The sequence below is a fragment of the Cebus imitator genome, unplaced genomic scaffold, assembly GCF_001604975.1.
Source record: "Cebus imitator isolate Cc_AM_T3 unplaced genomic scaffold, Cebus_imitator-1.0 Scaffold958, whole genome shotgun sequence".
NCBI lineage: Eukaryota > Metazoa > Chordata > Mammalia > Primates > Cebidae > Cebus > Cebus imitator.
In genome coordinates this window covers 22,210-33,535 of record NW_016108273.1, presented here as the reverse complement: position 1 = coordinate 33,535, position 11,326 = coordinate 22,210, and the positions used below count along the sequence as shown (strand labels likewise).

At 37.3% G+C, this 11,326-nt stretch overlaps 1 pseudogene; it reads left to right on the top strand.

The window, feature by feature from the left end:
- The first annotated feature begins 7,176 nt into the window (after positions 1-7,176).
- Positions 7,177-7,267, top strand: LOC119469889 (annotated as a pseudogene).
- Positions 7,268-11,326: the final 4,059 nt, after the last annotated feature.

Here is an 11,326-nt window from a genome sequence, read left to right as displayed (position 1 = left end):
CAGCTGATCTCCACAACCACTGAAGGAACTGCCTTCCCTCCCACTTTCAATTTCTGTGTATTTTTACACTACAAAACAAAGAGTACTTACTTAGAAGCATTCTAGGACAACATATATGTAAAATTTTATAAAATGGACCGTAACGGAAAGGGCATTCTAATGAAGGAAGCACTGGGCCATGATAGTGCAAATGAGCACAGTGGGAAGGGATCTTTGAAGATGAGGCTGGAAGGTGGATGGTTCAGAAGTGAGGTGCTTTGTATGCCACACTAAGGCATTTGAGTCCGTAATGATGACAAAACCATTGAAGATTTTTAAAATAAGAAAGTAATGTGACTGGCCCTCTGCTTCCACAAAGGAAGGAACAGGACACTGAATGTGCAGAGGCAGTAGGTCAGGAGGCTGCCGTTCCAGTCCCCTTGAGAAAAGAAGGCAGCAAACCACATCACCATGTGTGTACCTATGCAACAATCCTGCATGTTTTGCACATGTACCCCAGAACCTAAAGTGCAATAAAAAATATATATATATATATATATATATATATATATATATATATATATATATATTTAAAAGGAGGAGGCCTGGAGCTGATAGACGTTGGAAGAAAGGAACAATTCAAACAGTACTTGGGACTGGATCTGTCAGGACTGGTCACCAGATGAGGGGAATTAAGAAATGGCAATGTACATGGATGATGACAACCCTAATCAAGATTGGGAAATGCAGGGGGAGAGAGTAGTTCCAGGGTAGGAATGAATTCCACCTTGGCTATGCTTAGCTCGAGTGCACCCCGGGACAAGTGTGCACATTCCACATGTGTTTTGGGAAGACTGGTCTGGAGCCATCAAGACAGATGTGAACCTGGAAGTAATGGGCACAGCTGAAGGAAAGCTATGGAAAGACAAGATGTAGGGCAGAATCCTAAAGACCTGCAAAGGACACATCCAAGGCCAAGTACCAAGAGCAACAGAGGATCAATCTTCTAAGAAGTGTAACAATGAGTAGAACTGGGGGGTGGGAGGTCAAGAAGCAGAAGTCACTGTCTCCTGTCATAGGACAGAAAGTCCGAACCCAGTCATCTGATTTGGCAACTGCAACTTTATTGATGACCTTAGTGACAGTCAAGGGGCAGAGAGCCACATTTTATAGATCGGGAGACTAGGTCTCAGTGCTTAAGTGATCTATCTAAAGTCATGAAGCTTAAGTCATACATTTATCCAGTAACTGCCAGATAACTGTACAGGAGATACAAAGATGTGGTTCTGAAAGAACAAGGGGAGAAAGTCACAGACACAAAGGTGGAGTACAACTTACTAAATGCTAGCTAAGGCAAAGACCTAGGAGCAACCCAGAGGAAGCAGCAGTCAATTCTCTGACAGGAAGTGGGTTTGTGGTGGTGGGGAGGGGGGAAGGGGGTCTCCCAAAAGCATACCTGGCACTGGGCCTTATAACTGAGCTATGAAGGATAAGGACAGTCAGACCATGGCAGGGGCTCTAGGAAGAGGGAGCAGCATCAATCATATCAGGAAAAAATTCTGTAAGTAATTCAGATGGGGAAGTCAAAACTGTTACATCACCAGAAAAGATGGGAAGATATATACACCCAGACATTCAAATAACTGTTCTGAAAGGTCTTCAATGCAAAACTTTGCCAAACAAAAGTATCTTAATCATTGTTTTATGGGTGGGGAAGGCCTGAGAAGGCAAATGCACACAGGAGAGAGAGAAACAGTGAGAGAGAACACAGGAGAGTGTACCTCCAAAAATTGAAAGGGAAGTTTTTTGCCCTGAAGACTAACACAAAGATACAGCTTGTGTGTGTGTGTGTGTGTGTGTGTGTGTGTGTGTGTGTGTGTGTAAATTTATAATAAACAACTATTATTACGTTTCACAAAATCTAAGTTATCCTCAATGCTCATGTGTGATCAACCTCTGGGCTCTCCATCTTACAGAGTTTTCCTTTTATCTCCAAAGTTGAACCTGATCTTACCATTTTCTTATTTTTACTAGGGGTGCTTACACTTTAAAGTGTGGCTGAGAAAATGTAAAAATGTTACAAATTCACATGCTGTCTCTACAATAAATTGTGTATTTTCTCTACCTTTTTATGCTTAATCTCTCTTACAGAAACATGAGAAGGGAGTTTCTGGCACGTTCAAAATCCCTATCAAACCATACACTTACACATAATTGAGCAATTTTCTGACCATATTGAAAGCATACTTACACTTTTAACTACTCCCTCCCAAGATGAATGGTGAATGGCCAGTCTTGTGAGGCCCTGATTTGAAGGGAAGAGAGTAGGGAGGCATGAATCTGATGCCAAAGATCAAATTGCATATCAAAGTTTAAAATGCATATCATGCTATACACTCTGATCATTAAGCAATTTTCTAAACAGATCTGCACTGTTCAATATAATAGCCACTAGCCATATGGGGCCATGAGCACTTGTATGTGACTATTACAAATACAGGTGTGTTTTAAGTGCTAGTACACAACAGACTTGGAAAAAATAGTATAAACAGACAGAACAACCTTCAGTTTCAAGGGCCCTGTGCTGGAATCTATGTAAGTCTAGCTGTGTAATAACCACTCAGACAGCTAGTTAGAAATAGATTCTTGGATACTAGCTCCAAACCTTTTTATTCTCCAAGTTTGAAATGGGACTATGAATTCTTTGAAAATTTCACAGGCAAAACTCTGTGTAGCTATGTTTAGAAAACAAGTGTCCTCATCAACAAAGCTCGTGGCCACAAACCAACCTCAAAGTCAACTAGAGAGGAAAGAGCCCAAAGGCAAAGGAAAGAACCACTTTTAAAATCTTTAAAATACAAATTAAACAGAAATAAGACACTATTATACGCCCATCAGATTGCCAAAATTTTTAAGTCTCACAATACCAAGACAGACTATGATGAAAAGTAATGAGGTTTCTCACACATGGCCAAACACTACTTTAGAGAAAACCTCAGTATTTTCTTACAGGATTGAAAATAGTCCTATCCATGACCAACCACTCCAATACCCACATGTCTAACATGGGGTACGAGATACATATACAAGAATATACAACACAATGTTGTTCATCATAGCCAAATGAGAAAAAAAAATTAACAGCAAAATGGCTAAATATATAGTAGTATATCCACACAGTAAGAAACTACACAGAAAAATGAAAGTGAAAGAACTATAACTTCTTACAAAAATATGAACTGAACTTAACACATAATGTTGTGCAGAAGAAACCATACATCTCTGAATCAATTCAGAAGAATACATTATAACATGTAAATCTATTTCACTGAAGCTCCATAAAGCAAGTAATAAACCTTTTGTCTAGGAATAGCTACAACACTGATAAAATTATAAAGAATATGAAAGTGATTACCATTGAAGTCACTAGAATATTGCCTATGAAAGGAGAGAACAGGTTACAATAGTGACAGACAGTGAAATTTTGTGGGCTGGTAATATTCTACTTTTGCCCAGGGTGGTTACACAAATACCAGGTTTTTAGTTTTGTGTTAAATCTTATGTGTTAGTTATAGTAACACTAGGTAGTATAATAAATGGACTCAAAAAATATTTAATGGCTGTACTGGAAACAGAGGTTTATATAACTGTCCAAAGCAGATACCCCTCTCAAAGAGCTTCACTTGAATAAATGGAAAAGCATACCATTCTTGGATAGGAAAACTTAGAATAATAAAGATGTTCATTTCTCCTTATTTTAAGCATTAAGTCAATGCAATAAAAATGTCCATAGGCTTTTTCAAAACAAAATTATTTTAAAAATTAATAGAGAAATATAAACATGTAAGATAGCCAAGAAATTTGTAATGAGGGTGGATTGATTGCTCTTTCAGAGACCAGAACAATTTTTTTTAAAAGCTAGAATGATGAGCAGATAAACAGATCAATAAAATGTAACTGGAATTCCCAAGATAGATCCAAACACACAATGGGTATTCAGAATATTATAAATGTAGTATCTGAAATGTTGTGAGTATAACACAAAATTTGAAAGCAATTTTTTAAATTAGATATAATTACATAAATATAAAAAATTCACTCATGGCAAAACATGGTAAGCAAAGTCAAAGGAAAAACAAACTTAAAAACAACAGTGTAAGTCATACTCCCAAGAGCTAATTTCCTTAATATATCTAAAGCTCCTACATATCAATAAAACAGCAACCATATAGTACAAAAATAGGTAGCATATAGGAACAGTGAACTCTCAAAAAAAAAAGAATTACAAATGACTCATTCACATGAAAAGATGCCCAAACTCTGTAAGAGAAATCTAAGTTAAAAATCAGAATAAAATAACATTTTCACCAATCGGATTAACTCTAGTACCACTCTGTACTGTTGAGTGTATAAGGAAACAGACCCACTAAAACCTTGTTGGAAGTATATACCGATAAAACGTTAATGGAGAACAATTTGGAAATGTGGGAGATGATGTATTTACATGTATGTATTATGGACTTCAGCAATGATATAAGAAAAGTGGCAGGGACTACTAAAGCATGTTACGTTCAGTCGATGGAGTGAATGCTCTACAGCCATCACAAAGAATCACGCAGTCCCATAAGTACTAAGATGAAGTGATCTTTTAGATACCCAGAGCAGCAGATCTTTTTCCTTGTTGGCTTCACTACTGGTAGAGTCATCTTGGGTAAAGTAATGCGGAACATCTAATTGAAGAATATGACCTCCCTTAAATACCAAAGAAGAATTCAAAGCTACCAATTGGGGAAAGAGCTTTTTATAAAACAGTGTGAAAATCTACAAATTGCCTAGAAAACGTAACACCCTGCAGAAAATTCTAAATAAAACCATCCAAAACTGAATTCTTTACTGCACTTGCACACTAACCTGTCTCATCATCCTACCAAATCTGCCTCTTTTCCTCCTAGATCTCCTGTTTCACTTAATGCTGTCACTTCCACCCAGGTCAAGCTAGAAACAAGAACCTTCATTCATACTTTCTGGGTTCCCCAAATTTTTCAAATAATTTCTAATATTCAATTGTCACTGGTCTATAAGGTTGACTTTCCCTTTAGATTGTGAGCTTCTTCAGGCTTGAGAACAACTTTATTCATCTATGCATCCCTACCAATCCCCGAGTGGAAGACCTGGCTCCATATGTGCTTTTCATTCACTGGAAGAAAAAATGGGGGAGGGGGAGAATCATGCCTCAATAGTTTGCTTAAAGTCAAGGAGAACAGACTAATAAAACAGTTCATATTTACCTTCTACCTTTCCTTTATTAATTGCTACAAATAGAAACTCTAACTACAAATGTAAAATAAATACAAGAAGCATAAAGACATCTTCAACATTCAGTAAGTACTTCCTGTGTAAGTACAATGGATGAACAAAAACATGGTTGTCCCTGCACTTACAAAATTTACAGGCCAGTAAAAGGACAATTAAATGAATACAAATGACAGATTACTAAGTCTTACACTACATAGAGAGCAAGTATCATGAGAATGCCAAGTAGAGAGATTTATTTGACATTATGCTCTCAGGACTATTACTTGTCTCCTGAATTGCACAGCCAATGGCACATTCTAATCCCACATAAACCAAACACACTCATCTTAGCCAGTGAGAAGCCCTGTTCTGCCAGGACAGGCCTCCTCAATAAAGCTGTTAAAATTTTTTTGATAAAAATAAGTTCACATTGAACACCATTAGGGTTTAACTGAAACCTTGCAAAATGAAGGAGATTATTTTCGCTTTCAGAAGGATATTTGATCACAGTTACATATCATGTTTTGTTGACAAGCAACGTCAGAATAAATACAGATGTCAAATACTTAAATGTCTATTTCTTCCCATTCATCCTTTTCATGATTTAAAAGGAGCTAAAGCATTTTACAAAAAATTTCCATCACTTCAAGTTTCTTAGAGAGACTCTGAAATTCAACAAACATTTAACTTTTTGGAAAAGACGGGACATTAAACACCACCCTGCCCAACTTTCCCAATTTAAGGAAGTAAACTTAGCCCCTCCCCTTATAGGGAGTTCATCCAGTCTCGTGGCTTTGAAGTCAGCTGTACGTTGCCGACACCTACCTTTGTCATTTTAATCTTGACCTCCCCATTGAACTACAAACATTTATTCAACTGCCCACTTAACCACCTCACTTCACTATCTCATAAGTATATAAAAGCAATCGTGGCCAAAAGGTATCTTCTGATTCCCCTCACCACCAACTTCTCCAGTTTTCCCCGTCTCAGTAACTGAACCATCACACATTCAGTTGCTCAACTGAAACCTCAACTCTTGACTACTCATCTCCTGCCTTCCACATAGAATCTACACTTAAGTTCTTAGCTCTGTCCGCAAAGTGTATCGCTAAATCCAGCCTAGGCTCCATCTACACAGCTACTATGGCTTCTTACCCAGGCAACAGCTCTGAAAGTTCCCCATTTTCTCTTCTGCCTCTATCAATCAGTCACTACACAGTAGCCACAGTCATGAGGCCATTGATCTCCAGACCTAGAACACTCTACAGACTTGCTGCCATCATTCAAGTGAAATCCTAACTCCTTATTCTGTCCTAAAAGATCAAGGCCCTTTCCATCTCTCTAGCCTCGTCTACCACTATTTCTTCTCTGGCTACATTCCAACATTTCACACTGACTGTTTCCAACACACTAAACTCATTTCTACCCCAAAGCCAATGCTTTCCCACCTCCATACCTGGAATGCACACAGATACTTCACCATTCATATCTCAACTCAAATAACATCTTCAAAAGCTCCCCAGACCTCACAATCTTCAGAAGGACCCCTGGTGAGAAGCTGATGGTGAGGGGAATCAGGAGACCTTTGGCCACAATAAGTTTAGAAATTTATTATATATTTAAGTGAATATTTAACTTATCATAGACCCCATTTTACTGACTTTACGGTACTTATCACTATCTAAAATTATCTTGTAAAGTTCTTTCTTTATTATATATGCTAATAAAATTCATTCACTCATTTATTTATTCACTCATTCGTTCCTGCTATGCCTATCAGAAGCATTAGCCCAAATAAGAACCGTGATCCTTTCTTATTTCACTTGAAAGCATTCATTTCCGGGTGCCTGGTACTACTGGGTAAAAAGTACCCACGTGCATTTTTTTTTTTAATCTATGTTGATTATTTGTAATTCCTCAGTGTGATGATTGGGCTTCCACACTCAAACCTGAGTGAACCTTTTTACAACAACAGCACATTACCAATCTGATGTTTAAAAATGAAGGTCAATTTCAACTGTCCTATTCATTTTAAAAGATTCCAAATCTCCTTCCTCAAACCTTTTTATCCCAGCACATTACCTGTCTGATGTTTAAATTTCAATTTTCAGCTGTCCTGTTAATTTTACAAGTCTTCAAATTATGCTTCTAAAGAACTGAAAAATTTGACTGCTGGCCTGCCGCATTATCATGAGATTTCTATTTGATATAATATCAACTTATCAATGTACAGGAATGTTGTTGATTTTGAGATTGCACTGCCTGTCACTAAAATAGTACACTTTTCAATAAGGATCAGGTCAATATAAAAAGTATTTACTTTTAATGATTAAATTGGGATCTCTAATATCTTGCCTTTGGGATACTTAGCAAATAGTCACTTACATAATATACTATCTAAATGCACCAATTTAAACATTTTTAATTCCTTTATTTTCTTTTTTAGAATTTCAAAGATTTCAGACACTGCTACCAAAAAAATCACAATAGATGTTTTACCTGGTTGTTGCACATTATAAATGATCTCATAGTAAATCATTAATCACTGGGATGTACATTTTATAAGGACAGAGATAATTATCCCATTTGTTCATTGTATCCCCCAGCACCTATTCCTGGCACATTATCGGCTTAAAAAAATAGATGTTGTTAAATAGCTACAATCTCCTGTTTTAGCTTATGGAGATCACCATATTACTTCCAAATTTTGAGTGCACTGCCAATATGTGTAATCTCTTCTTGCTATTGCTTGATGCCATGAAAATATTAAGCATGATCTGAATAGCAATTCTACCTCACAAGTTCTTGACTTTCATGTTATGCAGTGATGTACGGCAAATGGGTGGCAAGAGATCAACATAGATTTTTGCATAAGGTGTGATCAACATAGATTCTCTTATATTGTGCTGAGGAGGCAAGACTCATTATGGAGTCTGGGTACACGGACTGCTCTAGGGCTAGGGAGAAAGCCACCGATGGAAGACCATCTGTCTGTGCATCTCTGAATACAGAGTGCCAGAGTATCAAATTTTATACTGATGCCAAGGTGAATGTTAAATAGTGCTACAGGGCTGATAACGAACGTTGCCATAATAAAGTCTTCGGAAGCAACAATTGTGAATCCTAGAAAAGCAGCTCAGTTTTGATGTGCTGCAAGTAATTTGTACTAATGAAAATTAAATTAGTCAATTTCATGAACAATCATTCATGAATAATCAAGGTTATTCCTAAAACATTACCCTTGTCCTCACATTTTAAAGAAAAAAGCAGCAGAGACAACTAGTTTGCTGGGAACTACATATAACACAGTGAACACAAGTAGGAATGTGTGTCATCTGAATGCCACCTATCATGTCAAAGTAGGCTGACACTGCATATCTGAAGCAAGCAGCTCTCTACCACCTAATAAATCCTAAATACAAATCACTGTTCCAACTTCAACCAAGTAACCTCTGGCATTTATAACCTGTTTGTTAATATGTAAATAAGAATAATCCCTGTCTAGATTTGTAAATAATAAAATTTATCAAGAAAAAGAAAAATAAACATACTTCTGATTCTTTGATCAACATGGTCTGCCTACCTGGCTGGTTGGACTGAGGTGGAGAAGGTTCAGAACCCACAAGGAAAGCTCTAATACAAGGTAAGAACACAAGTAAACAGGCCATTATTTAGCAAACAAAACAGCCTTTATAAAATATGCATTATACCACTTCGCCCCCACCAAGATGCCTATAATCAAAAAGATAGTAAGTGTTGACAAGAATGTAAAGAAACTGGAACCCTCACACACTGCTGATGACAATGTAAAATGATACAGTCACTTTGGAAAACAGTTCCTCAAAATGTTAGGTATAGTTATCATGTGAGCCAGCAATTCCACTCCTAGGTATGCACACAAAAGAACTAAAAACAGATCTACACAAAAGCTTCTACTCAAGTGTTCATGGTAGCATTTTTCTTAATTGCAAAAATGTGAAAACAACCCAAATATCCAACAGACAAATAAAATGCAGCATATATCCATATAATGGAATAATATTTAGCAATTAATAAAAATGCATGATGATATGCAAGATAGATAAACCTTGAAAACATGCTAATGAAAGAAGTCAGACACAAAGACCACAAGTCATCTGATTGCACTTACATAAAATGTCTAGAATAGGCAAATCTATAGAGACATAGAGGAGTGGTTAAGGCTGAGAGATTTGGGAAAAATAGGGAGTGACTGAATGGGTACAAGGTTTCTTTTTGTGATGAAAGTGTTACAACAGATTAGACGGGTAATAGCTGTTCAACTGTGAATACATTAAAACCATTGAACTGTACACTTTAAATGGGTTAGTCTTATGGTACGTGAACTATATCTTGATAAAGGTATTAAAATATATTTTGCATTATCTTTAAATAATTATAGCTTTCAACCATCAAATGACATGTCTTATCAAGATGAAGTGTGGACATGTTGTCACCCCAACAGCTACATTCCATATAGTTCACAAAGTCCTCTCACAGCCCCCCTGTCCCCATGACCAAGAGTATTCCCCAGGGCATTTCTGCCAGAGCTCTTGGAGAAGATGATTTCTCTTCCTAGGATCACAGGTGGAGCTGGGTTCAACTGGGGCTGCTTCTGTGACAAGAGAGAATAGGCCAACACTCTAAGAAAAGCAGAATGAGAGAGGGAGTGGGGCAGTGGGATAAAGAAGGAGGGGGAAAGAGGAAGGTGAGGAAGGAGGAGACACAGAGGAAGAGCATAGCAATTATTGTTGGAGCAACTGTGTCCAGCCATGCTGGCTAGTTTCAAGTGGGTTTCTGTAATTTGCTTTTAAGAGAGTCTTAATATGTTACTTTAGTACAAATTATTTCCCTACTTAACAGATAAACTTTCCAAGGATATATACACAAGCAAAACTAAATCCTGGGCCATAAAAAGACATATGAAACATTGGAAAGAGCACACAGCTCAGTGGTTAAATGAAGTCAGACAGACTGATTCAAATATGAGTCCTAGGCTTACCTAAGTGACCTTGGGTACACACAATTTAACTTCCCCAAACCTTAGTTGCCACTTCTGTAAAATGGGAGCCCTAGGTTTGGTTTTCTTACAGACAGGCCACTGTCCACATAAATGAAATAACCCATGGCAGGGTCTCAATACAGTACTTGGCATATGAAAACACAACAGTATGACCCATCATTATTAGTAGTAAACTCATAATTTATCACATATATATTTAGAGCATAGAAAAGTATTGTTTTAAAGCAAAGATAGCATGAATAAGACTAGTAGGTAAGAGCCAGAGAAAACTGTATCATGCGTCACAAAAAAATACTTCTTATTCATTTGGAGAGCATGATTTTTAAGATGTTAGAAACTACACCTAGTAATGGTAAACACAACAGCCAGAACCAAAAATGCTAATTTATAAAAATCAATTCTGGTTCTTAGCTAACCTTGTCCAGTATATACTTTGGTAAGAGTTATTTCTTCTTAGCCTTCACTCTGCAATCACTTTTGGAAACCACTCCCCACTTGCAAATAGACAGCTTTAGACAACTATTTAGATTGCTAAGCTTTCTGTTCTTCTACAACACTGCATATTACTGCATCCACATGAGAGAATTCCCTCCATTCATCTACTGCCCATAGATATCACTAACTTGGCTCAGACACAAGTCTTCTCCAAAAGTGACCCTGTGATCACCCAGTTCTGAGTTCATTCATTCATTCATTCAACAAAGATTTAGTGAGAACCTACTATGTGCAAGGTACTGTACTAGGTACCAGAGATGCAGAGAATAAAACAGATACCTCTTCTTTGGGTTCTCATGAGGAGCTGTTGCCTCCTCATCAGAACACTGACCACACTGATTTCTGATTTCCTAATTACTTCTCTGCAACCCCTACAGAGACTCTAAGCAACCTGAAGTTGAGGACCATAGCAAATCTGATTTGCACTGTATCACATTACAGTATTTTGAATAAGTCATGGAAAAAAATTGAAACAGAATGAGGTGTCAGCCCAATATAGCCACAGTATAGCTATTT